The sequence below is a fragment of the Apium graveolens genome, chromosome 10 (genome assembly GCF_009905375.1).
Source record: "Apium graveolens cultivar Ventura chromosome 10, ASM990537v1, whole genome shotgun sequence".
Classification (NCBI taxonomy): Eukaryota; Viridiplantae; Streptophyta; class Magnoliopsida; order Apiales; family Apiaceae; genus Apium; species Apium graveolens.
In genome coordinates this window covers 63,980,100-63,997,077 of record NC_133656.1, presented here as the reverse complement: position 1 = coordinate 63,997,077, position 16,978 = coordinate 63,980,100, and the positions used below count along the sequence as shown (strand labels likewise).

The 16,978-nt window shown below is 35.5% G+C and overlaps 1 long non-coding RNA gene across 1 annotated transcript; it reads left to right on the top strand.

The window, feature by feature from the left end:
• The first annotated feature begins 9,831 nt into the window (after positions 1-9,831).
• Positions 9,832-11,599, top strand: LOC141689352 (uncharacterized). The gene is made up of 3 exons (XR_012562349.1): positions 9,832-10,048; positions 10,952-11,071; positions 11,170-11,599. It is a non-coding gene; the product is annotated as an uncharacterized LOC141689352 (long non-coding RNA).
• Positions 11,600-16,978: the final 5,379 nt, after the last annotated feature.

Sequence of the window (16,978 nt, the reverse complement as noted above, 5' to 3'; positions counted from 1 at the left end):
CTCTGAGAATGTGTGTGCTTAGTTAGTTGTTCTACTAGCGACACCTGGTTTATATATCACTAATTTTACATGACAATAAGACAAGATAATAAAACAAAACATATCTAGTCTAAATCCATGTTGCTTCACTACTCTATTCCAGCATCTTTGAATATCTTCATAATATCATGGAAATGGTAATGCTTCTTTGTTCTCAAATTCCTCCTTAACAGGCTGCCACATTCCTTTTGTAAATACCCAACACATGTGACTGTGTTGTCACTGTCAACAAATATTTGAATTTGATCATCCGTCGGGTACATGCTTGTCATCCGTCGGGTAGCTTTGTTGATCATCCGTCGGGTAGCTATTTGTCACTTGACTCTATTTCATTTATACAAAATTACAAGACATCTTATATTTACATTTAATCAACCTATTTTGTATATCTACTAGTAGTCAACATGACTCATATGCTCCTACAGAATCTATACAAAGTTGTTTGCATAATTGTGCTACAATACTTATTTGTTACATAAGCTACTCACCCGGTGGATGTCAAATCATCATCCATCGGGACTATATTGAATAATCCGTCGGGACTATACTGAATCATCCATCGGGACTATATTTGATCATCCGTCAAGTGTTATAAAGTTCACTAAATTAAATCTACTAAGGGAGTTTTGTTTGATTTATCATCAAGTTTACAACATATTCCTAACAATCTCCCCCAATTTATGTCTACTGGAATTGTAGGCATAAATTAAGAGAAACTTGATGATAACAAAACATCCAAAAGATACAGAATAAAAATAGTAGATAAAATTGATAAGTGTTACAATACTTATTTGAAACTTGAACAAAGCAAAGTATACAAAGAAGTTGCTCACAATCATTATCAAGGTGCTCCTCTAGTCTGAGAAGATAAGTCTATTTCCTTGATTGTCTGAATTTCTTTCCAAGCCTCATGTTGTTCTCTTCAATCTGATTTTGGAGTTGTCTGTGAAACTCAAGTGCATCAGCTTCTGAGAGATCTAGCATTTCTTGCATTTCCAGTAGAGTCTCATTGCTGGAGATACTCAACTGGTCCTCCAATTTGAAGAATCTTCTTACTCCCTTTTCATCCCTAAATTCCATCAGCCAATAAATGCACTCTCTTTCCTATGAAGGGGATTGACAGAGTTTTTGGTAGTGCATCTTTGGCTCTATTACTCCTCAGCTCATCAATCTTCTTTAGAAATAATCTCCTTGCAGTTACATTATATCCAAAGTTTTTTTTGAAAGATGAGTAGATCTTTATTAGAACAGATTGGCTCTCTAGAAGAATCCTGTGAAGTGGCCATATTATCTCTTTTCCTCTCTTATATTTAAACACCAGCCTTTCAGGAAGATGTCTATGAGAATCAATCCCTCTTACTTCTTCCAATTCTTTCAAGTTGAGGTTTATTTCAGAGAACTCCTTGATGTCACAGATGTATAAGAGATCTTCCTTGTTGACTGTGGGTTGGGATTTGGTTAGGGTCTTGGATCTGAGAGTCACAAGCTTCACTTTCTTGATTGCTCTAGTCTTTGTCTTCTTTGGCTTGTTTAAGATATGAAAATTTAGCTCAGGAATTGACAAAATTATCCCAGTCTACTGGCTCATCCTTTGGAATTATGGGCTCATCATGAATATTCCTAGTTGGATCCACTACCTTGAATTCTTTAAATACCAGTGAGGGTTTGGTTGTCTGAGTTGAAGTTGTAGACTTTTTGGGAATGTAGTCTTCCATTTCCTCATCACTGAAGTCCAATTTTCTTTTGGAGGGAAGCTTGTATCTGAATCTTTTTTTTGTTGTGGTGCATCTTGCACTTTCTGATCTTGAGATTCAGCAATTACAGATGGTTGTGCAGAAATCTCTGTTGTAGTCTTCACAGCTTGAAGTTTGGCCAGGATAGCAGCTAGCTCCTTCTTTTGCTTGAGCTTCTTAGCATCTAAGGCAACTTGCTTCTTTTCTTGCCTGATTCTTTCCTTCTCTTCCTTTTTAGCTTCTACAAACTAAGGGTGTCCAGCCACCACACAGATTTCTTTACCAATTCTGTAAATCTTGGCAATTCTTCTTTTAAGTGCTGAATCAGCTGGATCTTTAAAAAATGCAATTGACCTAGCCAACAGCTTCTTCTCATCTGGCCTAGGTGTTTCATACACAATATCCATAGGATTTTTGTATAAAAACTTTGATTAGTTTCTTTTAGGCTTCATGATCTGATTTGCCTTTGGAGATTTGATGCAAGATGTTTGCCCTTTTTCCAGATAATTCATACTTATTTCATTCACAGAAATATTCTTGACTTGAGAGTGATGAGTGAAGATTTTTTCTGGTTTCTGAATTGGCCCAAACTTCTGTTGAATTTCTGCATCTATCTTTCTCCATTTCTCATCTAGTTCCTTATCCACAGCTGCAACATCAAGTATCTTGGGAATTTTCTTTGACTCAAGCTTAGCAGCTGCTATTTGGATCAGATCAATGTTGTCCAATACTGGTGGCTTTGGCAGAGTAATTTCTGGAATAATTACTTGGCTTATTTGTACATTTACTACTTTCTCCTCCTCACTAGATGGCTCTGCTTGACTGACTAGAGATAATTATTTATCCCCCTTTTATTATCATCAAGTGGAGTGGAGGAAAAAGATTGTGCAGCCACCAGTTGTTGCAACAGTTGAGTTTATTGTGCTTGATGTAGATTTATAGCTATAAGAGAAGCTTTCATAGCACTCACCCTTTTGTCCAAGGACTCCACCTTTGTGGCAAGATCAGAGTTCTTCCTTAGTTTTCTCTTAATATCAATCATTGTTGCTTCCGGAAGTTTAACATCCAATCTTTCAGAAATGTCATTCTTCATTTGATCAACCTTATTTTTGATAGAAGTGATATTATGACTGTGTTGAAAGCCTTGGATTTGTTATAACTAAAGAGAAGCAAGGTGTGCTTGTAGGAGCTTCTTGGTGCTGGCATTTGTTGTTGATTGAAGAGCAGATTGTGTCTGACGGATGAGTTGAATGAGGGTGGTCTTGAAGTAATGTTCATCATATTTCTTTGAAAATGCCCAAGTTGGCATACCAGATCTAGAACTAGGGCCTACTTCTCCCCCTATGTCCAGTGACTCCTCTTCACTATCATCAGCCTCATTACCAAATAATTCTTCTGACCCACCAGCCTCATAATCTATGTCATCACCAGCTGTAGAAGGCATAGCTGTGATGGCATCCTTTACTCTTTTCATGGATTGAGCGGTGTGCACCAAATTTAGCATCCTTTCTGCATTTTCATTACCCTATCCAGCCAAAAGTTGATATGCTAGAATAGGATGAGTAAATTGCCTCAGCATCCAAAGAGGTGGAATCTATAAAAGCTTGACTATGCTGAGATAGTTCCTCTCTATCTGCTTCATTAACATTCATTGACTCACTAGCAATGATGTCCACCCTTATTTCTCCTGTACCTGCATTTCTCTCATGATCTCTCTGTTCTTGCATCAAGGGCTCCCCTTGGCTACCCACCCTCACACCCTCACCTTCACCATCTAAGGTGGGACTCCTCTCACTCACATTTTCTAGACCTGAAGAAATGGTCTGCATTTGATCACTCATTTTCTCTCCTTTTTCCTAGGAGCAACCCAGACTCTCACTCAATTCACTCCCTTCTCTCAGTCCTAAGAGTGATTGCACTACCACTAAGTCTTCAGCACTTGTAAGAATTAAAGAAATTTGAAGTTGTGCAGAGACACCCGACGGATGATGAATATCCATCGGGATAGTATTATGACTATCCGACGGATGACTGCTGTTAAGCTTATCCATCGGGATACAATCACTACTCGATGGATGATGAATATCCATCGGGATAGAAGAAATGAATGAGTTTGGAGTGGAGACTATTGTAGACTCTATGCAGATTGATGAAAATTTAGGCACAGATGTTTCAACATACTCAGAAAGAAATGGCAAGTGAGCCAACAAATCATCTAAAAGATGATGCTCACTTGCTTGGATTTTTGGCTTCTCCACAAGAGTTAAAGATGGAGAATTTGGAAGTGATGTATTGATCATGTCAACATCCAGTGAGTGTGTGGGTGAATTTTGTGTTTCAGGTGCTTTAATTGTTAAAGATTTGGGCTGTGACTCCACATTTATTGGAGTCACATCAATCTAACTTTGAGAAGGTACATTGATTGGGTCATTAGCACCAGTTTGCACTGTGTGTCTTCCCTGTGCATCCCCAAGTATTTTTGATCTTTTCTTTCTAGCATAAGTTTATGGTGAACTAGTGTCCCTACCCCTCTTGGCCTGTGCTCCTGGCTGGGAGCTTGTTTCAATAGTAACATCCTTTTGGGAGGATGAAACTAGAAATGAGCTAATTTCCTTATTAATAACCACAATTTTTTAGGAAACTGTGGTGTAGCTAGGCTTGGGTACACTCAACTCACCAGCCTTATCCTTAGGGTTTCTTTGATTTTTACCCTGTCCCTCACCTTGCTCACTCACCTTCACACTCCCCTCTTTGTGTTTAGTGGATTTTGCAACTGATTTCTTTTGAAAGAAACCAGAGGGGGCTTTCTTAGATTTGGGTTTAGAAATTGTTGTTTTGGTAGCTTGGGTAGGCATCTGTTGGGTCATTGACATGGATGTTATAGCTACACTAGAAAGCAAAAAAATGTATGAGGTTGGAAGAGTGGAGACAGTGGTGCTTACCTCACTTACCTGAGGTCCCTCCATGATTGGAAAATAAAGGAGAGGCACCTCTTTATGGTGATTTGTCCTGTTGAGATCTGCAATAATCCTCCTTTCTTGAACCCAACAATTTAGCTTGTTGGTTGGGTTCTCAATGAGATGGTTAGGAAGCATCATAAAGAATCTAACATAATAGACACTTTTACCTCTCTTATTCAATTCTCCTAACTTATAACCTAACTCAAACAAAACCAAGTCACTGAAATTAAAGTATTTATCAGTAACTAGCATGTAAAGCATGGAAATATTAACATAATCAAAGTTACTAATCTTACCAGAAAATACCTTAGTTACCACATCACATAAAAAGCTCCATTCCTTTCTAAGACCTAACCTTCTAATTTCACTTAACTTAGAAGTGGAAAGTGCATAGCCCATGGAATTTAGCATGTTAACTATATCTGTGTCTGTGTGTGGAACAGTAGCAGTATTATCAGGAATGCTAAAGCATGCTTTGACAATGTCACTATTAATGCAAAAATGTTTACCTTTGAGAGTGAAAGTGATGGTCTTGTCAGTAGAGTTGTACACTGCAGTTGTCCATATCTCCTCTACAACATCACAATAGATTGTGGGAGATTCCAGCATCGCATAGTTAAGTTTACAGCTTTTCACAAAATCCATCATTTTGTGAAACTCTCCAGACTGTTGAACCTCCTTGTTTACAAGAGCTGTGAAGTTGTTCTTTTCGTAGATATATCCAGTCTGAGACATGATTTTGACGACTGGTGCCGTTGTTAGAGACTGAGTAATTTGTAGAGAAAATATTTGCTTTGGAGAAGAAAGGAAGTTAGAGCAATTGAATTGAGAATGTAAAAGAGTAGAATAAAAATGAATTCTGCTTTTATACTATCTCAGAAATAAACTATCAAACAAAATAAACTGAAATAAAGTAACCAATCAAAATAGCCCAAAATAGCCGTTTACAAAAAAAATATAAAAATTCTGTCACTTATCCGTCGTGTCATGCTTACAAACTGTAAGTATACTCGATGGATGATGCTCAGAGTTTTAACGACTAAGATTGAGACAATTCGACGGTTGAGGATAAATCAGTTATCCATCGGGTTATAAAATAATCCAGAAAAGTAATTGATTTTTATTAACAAATAATATTCCGAAGGATGATCAAACTCGATAGATAATGAACATCCGTCGGGATGTAAATTTTGACTTAGCCAAATTTCATCCAAAACAGAAAAATCAATTAAGTTTCTGGCTATATTATAACTTGCAAAAATATCTGAAATAATTCAAGAATAATTAAGCATACCTAACTCACTTACCAACCTTGAAAAGGTGGATTCATCAAGTGGCTTGGTAAAGATATCTGCAAGCTACTTTTCACTTGGAATAAAATGAAGTTCCATAGTACCATTCATCATATGTTCCCTTATGAAGTGGTACTTGATGTATATGTGCTTTGTTCTTGAATGTTGCACTGGATTTTCAGTTATGGCAATTGCACTTGTGTTATCACAGAAAATGAGAATTCTATCCACTTATAGACCATAGTCCAACAATTAGTTTTTCATCCACAAAATCTGTGCACAGCAACTCCCAGTAGCAATATATTCAGCTTTAGCTGTAGAAGTAGAAACTGAATTTTGCTTTTTACTGAACCAGGACACAAGCTTGTTCCCTAGAAATTGACAGGTTCCTGTTGTGCTTTTTTTGTCTATTTTACAACCTGCATAATCTGCATCTGAATAACCAGTTAGATCAAAACCAGAATCTCTAGGGTACCAATGCCAAGTTTTGGTGTTCTCTTGAGATATTTGAAATTTCTCTTAATAGCTACTAGGTGAGATTCTTTAGGATCAGCCTAAAATCTAGCACATAGACAAGTAGCAAATATTATATCTGGCCCACTAGCTGTTAAGTACAGAAGTGAGCCAACCATCCCATATAGCTTGAAATATCCACAGACTTTTCAGTAGTGTTTAATTCAAGCTTGGTTGCAGTGGCCATGAGAGCTTTTGTAGATGTGCAATCCATTAGATCAAACTTCTTTAAGAGATCATGAATATATTTAGTTTGGTTAATGAATATTCCGTCACTAACTTGCTTAACTTGTAAACCAAGAAATTAAGTTCTCCCATCATGCTCATTTTATACTTACTTTGCATCAATTTGGCAAACTTTTTGCAAAGTTTTTCATCTGCAGAACCAAATATAATATCATCTACATAGATTTGAACAAGTATACTAGAGCCATTAACATTTCTAAAGAATAAAGTTTTATCAACAGTACCTCTGTGAAATGATTTTCCAAAAGAAACTTTGATAAAGTGTCATACCAGGCTCTAGGTGCTTGCTTTAGTCCATAAAGTGCTTTCAAAAGATAGTAGACATATTCTGGAAAATTTGGATCCTCAAAACCAGGAGGTTGACTGACATAGACTTCCTCCTCCAAATCTCCATTTAGAAAAGCACTTTTGACATCCATTTGATAGACCTTGAAATTGGCATGGGCTGCATATGCTAAGAAAATTTTGATGGTTTCAAGTCTTGCAACAGGAGCAAAAGTTTCATCAAAATCTATTCCTTTTTGTTGACAATAGCTTTTAGCAACCAATCTAGCTTTGTTCCTGACCAGTATGCCATTTTCATCCATCTTGTTTCTGAATACCCACTTGGTGTCAATTGGATTATTTTCTTTAGGTTTAGGTACCAGCTTCCATACCTTGTTCCTTTCAAATTGGTTTAGGTCCTCCTGCATAGCTAAAATCCAATCAGGATCCAACAAAGCCTCTTCTACCTTCTTTGGTTCTTCCTTAGATAGGAAGCTGCTATATAGACATTCTTCTTGAGTTGTTCTCCTTGTTTGAACTCTAAAAGATGTATCACCAATGATGAGATCAAAAGGGTGATCTTTAGTCCATTTTCTTTGTTGAGGTAGATTAGCTCTAGATGAAGAGGCCTCATTGTTGTTTTGATGTGTGACTGAGTTTTGATTATTAGAAACTCCCCCTGAGTTTGTGAATCTTTGATTTGAGAAAGGGGAACTTTCTGTAGGTGATCTATTATGACTTTCATCTTCTCTTAATGTTCCGACGGATGATGCACATTGTGTCCTGACGGATGAAGCTGATTGTCTCTCGACGGATAAGGCAGATTGTCTCCCGACGGATAAGGCAGATTATCTCCCGACGGATAAGGTAGAAGCATTTTGCAACTCGACAGATGTTGAATAGTGTGCTTCAATAATTGTAGATTTTTTTACATTATCCTTATTCACTGTTTCTTGATCACTTTCATCATCACTGTCATCAGTAACCCTCTCCACATTATCAAACTTGAGGCTTTAATGGAAATCTCCATCTTTCAGTCCTTCAATCTTTTTGTCATCAAACACAACATGTATTGATTCCATAACAATGTTGGTTCTTAGATTATAGACCCTATATGCCTTTCTCACAGCATATCCAACAAAAATTCCTTCATCTGTTTTAGCATCAAACTTCCCGTTGATCAGTTTGATTTCTCAAGATATAACATTTGCAGCCAAAGAAATGAAGAAAATTTAAAGTTTGTTTCTTGTTCTTGAACAATTGGTAGGGTGTCATACATTTTGCTTCATTAACCAAAGAAATATTCTGAGTGTAGCAGGCAGTATTCACAGCTTTAGCCCAAAATATGTTGGTAACTTTGATTCTTCAAGCATTGTCCTTGTAGCTTCAATAAGAGATATGTTCTTTCTTTCCACTACTCCATTATTTGTGGAGTTCTTGCTACAGAAAACTCATGCATAATCCCATTATCTTCACAAAATGATCTCATCACAGAATTCTTGAACTCAGTTCCATTGTCACTCCTGATTCTTCTTACTTTAAAATCAGGATGATTGTTGACTTGCCTTATGTGATTGATGATGATTTCACTAGCTTCATCTTTAGACTTTAGGAAATATGTCCAAGAGAACTTTGAGAAATCATCCACAATTACTAGGCAAAATCTTTTCCTTGAGATGGAAAACACATTGAATGGTCCAAATAAATCCATGTATAGCAATTTCAAAGGTTCTTCAATTGTTGAATCAAGCTTCTTTCTGAATGATGCTTTGATCTGCTTTCCTTTTTGGCAGGCATCACATAATCCATCCTTAGAAAACTCCACTTGAGGAATGCCTCTAACCAGTTCTTTCTTGACAAGCTCATTCATGGTCTTGAAGTTTAGATGGGACAGCTTCTTGTGCCATAGCCAACTTTTATCTTGACTTGCTTTACTGAGAAGACAAGTGACAGATTCTGTATTAGACGAGTTGAAATCAGCTAAATACACATTTCATTTTCTCACTCCAGTGAGAACCACTTTGTTTCTCTTTTTATTTGTCATAACACAAGCTTCTGAATTTAGGGTTACTGAATTGCCTTTATCACAAAGCTGGCTGATACTCAACAAATTATGCTTGAGACCATCCACTAAGGCAACCTCTTTAATGATGACTGTCTTTTCACTATGCCATAAGTGGGCTACTGTAATGCAAGTGTTACAAGCAGCGTTACATTAGCTACAAATTTTTTATTCTATTGTAACACATCTCAATTACTGTTACAATAGGTATAAAGCTAGTGTTGCATAGAAATACCGGTGTTGCACTACATGTAACACAACACCTGATGTTACATTAGTTACTTTTATTTCTAAAAAATGTTAAAGTGAAAATATTATCATAAATCTAGTATTAAAATTATACTGTGTATTATTAATGAATCAAGAATGTAATATACATTATAATCCGTCAAATAATTTGAACATTTATATTTTGCGTATAATATATTTTTTAATATGTTTAAATTGAATAGATATTACTTACCATAAAAATTAATAATTTTTTTATAAAATCAGTAAAACATTTATCGTGAAAATAATATGTTATAATCTATGATTTTTACATATTTCTTTAAATAATTAATTACTTCTACAATTAAAATCTGTAGAATGCTAAAATATTTGAATATTTATAAAAAAAATTAAAGTAAATATTTGGGTGACTAAAATTTTGCGCTGAGCTGGGCGGTTGAATATTTGGCAGAGCGGCAACAAAATTTCAAACAGGGATGAAAAATGAAAGGGGGAATCAATTAGGTCAAGCCACTCTGCTCACTTTAGCTTTATCTCTTTCTCCCCTTCTAACATATTCCTCTATCTTTCGGTAGAAACATGTTCGGTTAAGGTCCAATTAGGGATTTGAGTAACATATTCAGGTTTCTGGTTCAATTAGGGTTTGACAAACCATTTGGGTTCAAGTACCTTTTTCGATTTCTAGCTACTTTTGGCTTCAAATTTGAGGTACAACCTTTTATCCCACTTCTATATAAACTCTCTCTCTCCCTCGCTCTCCCTCTCCCTCTCTCCATCCCTCTTTGATATATTAGTTATTTATGTGTTTAAGGAGCTTTTTAGTCGATTTTGGCATGGATAATATATTGCTCTTAAAGATGAATGTTAAATCACTGTTGAAAAAAAGATACTCGTTCTTGTTACCTCTGTGTTTTAGAAATGGTCGGTCTTTTATAGTACTATTTGATAATTATTCCTACTCACCTCTTTAATGTTTAGTATCTATCAAGTAGCAACTAATAAGAAACTTACATAAGTCAATAACTAATGGCCAAGAAAAATTAACATAAAGAAAGAATATATCGCTGAAATTTATCAAGATTTGTATTATTCACTTCAGAAATGTTTGAAGTAAAATGTTTTGGACTAAAAATGCTTTTTATTAATTAGATAAAAAATGATTCTTGACATTGGTACCGTTAGTTATAGATAGTGTGAAAACATTTTAACATTTTAAACCTTAGAATGTTTCATTATTCTCAAGTATGCTTTGTTCATTATCTTATATACTCAAGTAATCGTTACATATTTGAAAAACTAATGATTGCATAAAAGAAAAAAATTGAAAATTTCTGGAAAGATCATTTCAGGTGTGTGTACTATAAGAGAAACATACAGCACAAGCACTTACTGGCCTGTGTAAATTACATACTGCTTTCATTAAAGAGGTTTGATTCTTTTAGTTTTGAACTATGATTTTTTTTAGGTATTTCAATTTTGTAACTGTTTTCTATTAATATTTCAGTCAAAGAAGATATTTATCGAAGATGTAAGAGAAGTTATGTTGAATTATCATTATTTAAAGTTTCCCTTTTTTCCTTATAGAAGTCATGTTGATAAAATTATTTGCAGACAACTACATCCACCAATCTTATGAGTGCAAGTATTGTTGCTGCCTGCTGGTTGTTTAGTCGCTACTATGCTTCCTTCTAGAGCAAGATTTACTAGATGTTCTCACCCAAAATGCACTTGGTATGAGAGTATGATACTTTTTTAAAGATTGGATATTTTTAGGAAATTAAGATAATGGCAATTAAGAGAAAAACTAAGATAATGGCAATTTTGTGCAGCAATTAAGAGAAAAGAAATGAGAAAAGTGTGCAGCTGATTTGGTAAAACAAGATGATGAAGTAACCCTGAATCTTGAAAATGATGCTATTGAACGTTCCAAATCAGTTGACTCGGCAGTCCTGGGTAAGTATAATCTATGGAGGAAAGAGAATGAGAACGATAATTCTGATTTTACCTTTTGATTGATTCATGATGAAATAAATATGGCAAGGGTGTATGTAAGCATTGCGATAATGAAGAACCACAATGATTTGGCTGGTGAATTACAGAATCGACTTAAAGAAAGGCAGCATTCTCTACGAGATGCATCTTCTGATTCTGATCTGAATCCTAGGTAATTGAAATGTATAATTCTGCACATATATAATATCTTACAATTCTGACCCCAAGTATGATATGTTTGCAGTGCTGTTGAGAAAATAAAAGCCATGTGCCAAGTTCTTTTAAAAGCTAAAGATAAACTGTATGATTAACTCGGCTATCATGAATGCTAAGGTGGACCCCCCATACACACACACACTCAGTCACTCACACACACATACACTAACAAACCAGAATGCACTAATACTGTTTAAATATCTTAGGAGCCTCATTAATTCTTTTCAAATTGAATATCCTCATGTCAATGATACCAAACTATGGCATCTATTTAGGCAATTGTTAGATATATTTGTGATGTCATGCCTAATAATGATTTGTGTTTAGTTTTCAGATCTTGACTAACAGGACAAATCAGGACTTAACTGGAAATCAGTACTTATACAGAAGTCATAACTTAAGATATCAGAACTTAAGTTATCAGAACTTAAGATATCAGAAGATATTCATCAGGAGATAATATCAGGACTTAAGAAGACTTTCAGATAAGGAAGGCGGCTGATTGAAGGAAAAGAAGGTTAAGACTAAAACAAGAAAGGATATGCATGGAGAAGAATTCTATGAAGAATAGAACACTTGGAGGAAAAGATAACTATTTGATATATTTTAGGATATATAATTATATTCGATATCAATTAGAGATTATCTTGTAACTTTGTGGTATATAAACACAATATAGGGTTTACACTAGATGTGTTATCATCATCGAGAAAATTATTCATTGTAACCCTAGCAGCTCTCGTGATATTTGTTCATCACTGAGAGAGAACGGTTCCATTGCAATACTATTTTATTAATAAGATTATTCTTTGTTACATACTTGTGTTCTTAATTCGATTTGATTGTATTATACACTGTATTCAACCCCCTTCTACAGTGTGTGTGACCTAACAAGTGGTATCAGAGCCAATCTGTTAACACATATACAGTAAAGATCTAAAACAATCATGTCTGAAGAAGAACAAACTCCAACCAAGCCCACCAAAACTGAAAAAACTCCAAAGACTCAAATCCACAGTCGATATGAGACTATTAGGGTTCCCATGCTGAGACCTTTTGAGTATCCCATATGGAAAGTGAGGATGGCTATGTTTCTGAAAGCTACAGATCCAGAATACCTTGACAGAATTAATGAGGACCACATAAGCCAACCCAGCTCTCTGTTGTAGTTGCAGATAAGCCAGCAAAGACTGTACCAAGGATGCAAAGGTAAGACATTTGATGCATAGTGCCATTGATAATGTCATGTCAAATAGGGTAATTAACTGCAAGACTGCAAAGGAGATATGGGATGCCTTGAAGACAAGATGCCAGGGAACTGATACAATTAAGAAGAATAGGAGGACTATACTCACTCAAGAGTATGAGCACTTTGACTCAAAACCTGATGAGTCATTAACTGGTTTATATGACAGATTTGTCAAACTCTTGAATGATCTGTTGCTGGTGGATAAGGAATATGATCTTGAAGATTCTAATCTTAAATTCCTTTTACCTCTTTCTGAAAGTTGGGATTTGAAGGCCACTACTATAAGAGACAACTATGCTCTTGATGAAACTACTCTTGATGAAATTTATGGTATGCTCAAAACTCATGAACTTGAGATGGATCAAAGAAGAAAGAGACATGGGACAAAGTCAAGGACAGTTGCTCTTAAGGCTGAGGAGGAATCCCCCAAAGTGGCTGTCTCAAAGAAAGGCAAAGGAAAGGCTCTCATCACAAAGTCTGATTCAGATTCATCAAGTTCTGATAATGATGAGGATTCAGAAACTGAAAGTCTATCTGAGATGGATGTTGATGAAGAGATGATGAGATTGTGTGCTCTTATGGTGAAGGGCATCACAAAGATAGCCTACAGGAAATTCAAAAGGGGAAAGAAATTTTCCGGGGAAAGAAGTTTTCCAGGAAAAGTGGAAGTTCTGATAAGAAAGGATTCAGAAATCTGAAGGCAAAGCAGGAAAGTCTGACAGAGGAGATTACTCAAATGTTAAATGCTACAATTGTGGTGAGAAAGGCCACATATCTCCTGATTTCAAGAAAGGAAAAGGTGATAAAGGCAAGGCACTTGTCACAAAGAAGAAAATCTGGACAGACACTTCAGATTCTAAAGATGAGGTGAACTATGCCTTGATGGCAAATGCTGATAGCAGTTCTGAAGCTGTTGAGTTAAAGGTACCTCAAACAACTTATGCTTTTCATACTGATGATATTACTGAGTTGAGATCTTATCTTAAAACCATATCCATTAGCTATAGAGATCAGACCTTAACATGTGATAACTTAACTTCTGAAAATCTGGCTTTTATGAAAAGGAATGATTATTTAGAAAAAGAGTTAGTTATGTTCCATCAAACTCAGAAAGAAATAGATGATGCTTTTTATGTTAGAGATGAAGTGCTAAAATTGAATCAATCTCTAAAAACTGAGTTAGAAAAGGAAAGAGAGATTATCAGGACTTGGACTAACTCTGGCAGAACAACTCAGAATTTGCTAAGTAGTGGAAACTAGAAAGAGGGCTTAGGTTATGGAGATGATTAAAGTGAAATAGGAACTGAACAAATTAAGCCAATTATTGTTAAACAGACTACTAAGCCAAAGGTAAATCCTGTTAAGTTTGTAGCTAAAACTGTAAAGTCTGATTCTGAAAAGATGAAAGATATTGATACAGAAGTTATGGCAGAGTCAACTTTTGACAAATTAAAACAGGATAAACCAGCTAAAGTTAACATAGGCTTAATGACAAAGAAATAGCTTAAGTATAAGCTGAAAGAGATTAAGAATGTAAACAAGGTAAAGCCACCTAGGAAAAATAGGAATGGAAAGGAAGGTGTGAATAAAAGCAATAATTATAAGTCTGTTCCTAATGCTCCTAGAAAGAAATGCAATAACTGTGAAAACATTAACCATCTTGCTTCTTTTTGCAGGAAGAATAAGGATATAAATTCTTTACCTCCTAAATGAGGAGTTAAGAGTCAGAATATTAGGTTTAAACCACAAAATCCTTGTTTTCATTGTGGTAGTTTATGGCATTCCATTTATACTTGTAAGGAATATCATAGTTTGTACTATGATTATTATCAAATAAAACCTTCTTTAAAGAAAGTTAGCATTATTCCTTCTAGTGTAAGTTCTGATGCAAAGTCTGATACTGTAAAATCTGATATGAAAAATGTTAGCATAAACTCTGAAGTTAAATCCGCTGCAAATGCTAACAAACTTAATAAAGCCAAAGGATCCAAGCAAGTCTAGGTCCTTAAAACTAATCATTAGTGGTTTTTGTGATTGCAGGGCAACATGAAAAAAATCCTAGTTCTGGAAGTGGATGTCCAGGACATATGACTGGAAATGAAGCCCTGCTATTAGACTTTGTGGAGAAAGCTGGCTTAGGAGTTTCTTATAGAGATGGCAATATGGGAAAAACTCTGGGATATGAGAATATCAATCTTGGGAATGTCATCATTGAAAAAGTAGCTCTAGTCTCAGGACTTAAACACAATCTGCTGAGTGTTAGTCAAATCTGTGACAGAGGTTATCATGTGGATTTCTTTGAAGAACATTGTGAAGTTGAAAGCAAATCTACAGGCAAAGTTGTTCTGAAGGGATACAGGCATGGTAACATTTATGAAGCCAAGCTTTCAACAAGTTCTGATGGTTCTGCAATCTGTTTATTAAGCAGAGCATCAATTGAAGAAAGCTGGGATTGGCACAAGAAACTCTCTCATTTAAATTTTAACAATATAAATGAACTAGTCAAGAAAGATCTTGTGAGAGGACTGTCAAAATCAGTATTTGCTCCTGATGGCCTTTGTGATTCATGTTAAAAGGCAAAACAAAGAAAATCTTCATTCAAGAGCAAGACTGAATCTTCAATTCTTGAGCCTTATCACCTACTACATGTTGATCTATTTGGTCCAATGAATGTCATGTCTATTGCAAAGAAGTAATATGCTTTGGTCATAGTAGATGAGTTTACCAGATACACATGGGTGTATTTCTTGCACACAAAAAGTGAAAGTGCATCTATCTTGATTGATCATGTCAAACAACTGGATAAATTGGTCAAAGACTTTGTGAAAATTATAAGAAGTGATAAGGCACTGAGTTCAAGAATATGATAATGGAAGAGTTATGCAAATACCATGGAATAAAGCAGGAATTCTCTGCTCCTGAACTCCACAGCAAAATGGAGTTGTTGAAAGAAATAATAGAACTCTTATTGAAGCTGCATGAACTATGCTTGATGAAGCAAAGTTACCAACCTATTTTTGGGCTGAAGCTATGCAGACTGCTTATTTTACTCAGAATGCAACACTTATCAACAAGCATGGAAAGACACCATATGAGATGATGAAGAAAAAGAAGCCAAATCTGAAGTACTTTCATGTATTTGGATGCAAGTGTTTTATTCTTAAGACACATCCTGAACAGCTATCCAAATTTGATCTAAAAGCTGATGAAGGAATTTTTGTTGGATATCCACTAACCACAAAAGCCTTCAGAGTCTACAATTTAAGAACAAGGGTTGTCATGGAATCTATCAATGTCTCTTTTGATGATAAGAAGATTACTGGACTTGAAGATTTCAATGATCATGATCAGCTGAGATTTGAGAATGAAGTTTTAAATTCTGATTCTATAAATTCCGATAGTCTAAATCCTGATACTGCAAACTCTGATGGGTTAAACTCTGATGTTATTGAAACTGTGGTGACTATGCCAAAGGAAAATGCACCTGTGCAGGGGGAGCATATTGAAGATCCAAACACATCTTAAGAAGTATCAGAACCTAGAACAGGCTCTTCAAGTTCTGATTTATTAAGTTCTGATGGGCCAAGTTCTGATAACTCTGAAAACTCAAATTCTGAAGGATCCAATTCAGAGAGCATAATTTCAGGGGGAGTATCAGAAAATGTTGATGGAGACAACATGGATCATGGGGGAGCATCCAGTTCTAGAGATCACCTTCCATCTGTAAGAAAGTGGACTAAAGCACATACACCTAATTTGATTATTAGAAATCCTGAAGCAGGTGTTAGAACTAAAACAGCAACATCAAATAAATGTCTCTATCATTCTTTTCTTTCTCAGACTGAACCAAAGAAAGTGGAAGAAGCTCTTCAAGATGCTGATTGGGTGCAAGCAATGCAGGAAGAGTTAAGTGAATTTGAAAGAAATAAAGTTTAGACCCTAGTGCCAAGACCAAAGAATAGATCTGTTGTTGGTACAAAGTGGGTGTTCAGAAATAAAACTGATAGTGATGGCATAATTACAAGAAATAAAGCAAGCTGGTTGCAAAATGATATTCTCAACAGGAGGGAATTGATTATGATGAAACATTTGCACCAGTTGCTAGATTGGAAGCCATAAGGATATTTCTAGCTTATGCTGCTCACAAAAAGTTTAAAGTCTTTTAAATGGATGTAAAAAGT